Here is a 2,282-nt window from a genome sequence, read left to right on the forward strand (position 1 = left end):
CTAAGTATATATATATATATATATATAATTGAATATGCAATAATGTTTTGCTCACAATATGATGACATTATTTTCATGAAATTTAAATAATATTTTGTATTTATAATATTTAAAATCTCATAATTTTTTGACAGGATTTCTTATTGTATACCCTGGTACAGTATCTGTTTATTTAAATTAAAAATTGTGGGTTACCCCCACAAAAGTTTAAAAAAAAGTGGTGACATGGTCAGATAATTATGGTCATAAATAGGTCATTTAAGATCAATATTGTATGACATCTTAATAATACATCTTCTCAGATTGTTATTAAATAATCAGAACAGTGGCAAAGATTCTACTAGTGAAATACCTTATATACAGTATGTATATATGTATACAGACTATGCTATATATAAATTAAAATACTTTGCTGTGTAGTAGTATATAAATACAATACTAGTTAAAAGATAGAATAATAATAATGTTGTATTATATAAATATGTATCTCAAACACAGGTCTCTGTGGTTAAGAAAAATGTGCTGAGTTCGAGTCCTGGTGGAGGCTTTTGAAAGCTTTTGAAAGGTTTCCTTTTCATTCGGATCAGATTTTCCTCTTCTGTTGCATTTAAATTGTACATTATTATTAACAAAATGGGTTTATCCCATTGGTCTGTTAAATTAAATAAGTATATAAATTAAAATTATTTTTTTATTATTTGTTTTTGTATTATTTATGCGCCTAAATATAATGTCATGTAGACGTTCAGCCCTCATAGTCGGCTAATTGAAAATTAATTTAAATATTGTTAATCCGTCATAAAAAATATATATTATAATGTCAACTGAATATATATATATATATATATATGTATATATATATATATATATATATATATATATATAAACATTGTCAATAGGTAAATGATAAAAGCAATGCTTATTGCTATTTGTTTATATATAGGTTTATATATACATGTATATAGGGATATACCTTATCTGTATATCTAATAATACATATAAATAAATGTTTGTATACAGTGAGTTTAATGACAATAAAAGTATATAAAATTAGTTTAAAGCATATTAATCTCACTGAAAATTGTACATACATAATTGTACATACTATATATATGCATAGTAAAACATTTGAATTCTGAGAGTATGGATATGATTCTAATGTTCTAATGTAAAACATGAGTTACGTAATTTTTAAGATACCATACGATATTTGACCTTGAATGACCTTAAATGACCTATTTGTGGCAATCTGACCAGATAAAAATGGTAATGGTATGACCTTAAATGACCTTTTATGACATTAATGACCATCTGACTATGTCACAACTGTTATAAATCCTTGACCTTGAAATATAATTGTAGATATCATAGGCCTAACTCTCATTAAAATGGTTTAAAAACCCATATATTGATAAATATAGGATTTGCGTGGCAGCAATTTTGAAATTCAAGATGGCCGCCAGAATGACCTCGAATGAAATATTGTAGTGCATTGTAAAGATTTTGAATTCTGAGAGTCTGGGTATGGTTCTAATGTCAAATATGACAATTATGTAATTTTTAAAATACCATACAATATTTGACCTTGAATAACCTTAAATGACCTATTTGTGGCAATCTGACCAGGTCAAAAATGGTATGATTGTATTCCTTGTCCATATAAAAATAGTTTCAGACATTAGAATTATAATTCCAAGTGTTTTAGAAGCGAAGATATAGATAAACATAGGTTTTATTAGGCGGCCATTTTGAAATCCAAGATGGCCGCCATAATGACCTCGGATGAGGTGGTTCCTACCAAAAATTGAATGCTATGACCATAAGGAGCATGTAAAAAAAAAATTGGTGCTTTTGTCCCGAACGTCCACATCCATCTGTTAAGCTGCCGGACTAATTAATGTTAGTGTCGAATTGCACTTCATCAAGTGACCAATCAGCTGATTTGAATTGTCAACGGAAGCGGTAGTATTTTGAATTTTTCTCTGGACTTGTCATGATGTTAGGCAGTTATAAACATACTCCTTGGAAGTATTTTAGCAGTACTGTATTCACTATTAAGTGGTAAGAGTTGGTTTTGTTTTATTGTTTTATTATTTAGTTAGTTTACCACTCTAGACACGCTAGCCTCCTCCTAGGCCTAGTATTAGTGGTAGATATGAAGAGGCGCCTGGCCTAGCCTAAGGCCTAGGTCTAGCTGTAACGGTAATACAGTACTAGCCTAGCCGCTGTACAGAGACTGAGAACTGAGGTTCTCTCTAGGCCATTGAGGATATAGGGCTGCC

The 2,282-nt window shown here is 29.6% G+C and overlaps 1 long non-coding RNA gene across 1 annotated transcript in view; it reads left to right on the plus strand.

The window, feature by feature from the left end:
- The first annotated feature begins 1,874 nt into the window (after window positions 1–1,874).
- The window catches only part of LOC117124226, a 19,603-nt gene continuing 19,195 nt past the window's right edge, over window positions 1,875–2,282 (plus strand). The window contains exon 1 of the long non-coding RNA XR_004447951.1: window positions 1,875–2,061. This is a non-coding gene — a long non-coding RNA (uncharacterized LOC117124226). The remainder of the gene's footprint in view (window positions 2,062–2,282) is intronic.

This window comes from Anneissia japonica, unplaced genomic scaffold (assembly GCF_011630105.1).
Source record: "Anneissia japonica isolate Jap-2015-1 unplaced genomic scaffold, ASM1163010v1 scaffold284889_len227367_cov140, whole genome shotgun sequence".
NCBI classification, from domain to species: Eukaryota; Metazoa; Echinodermata; class Crinoidea; order Comatulida; family Comatulidae; genus Anneissia; species Anneissia japonica.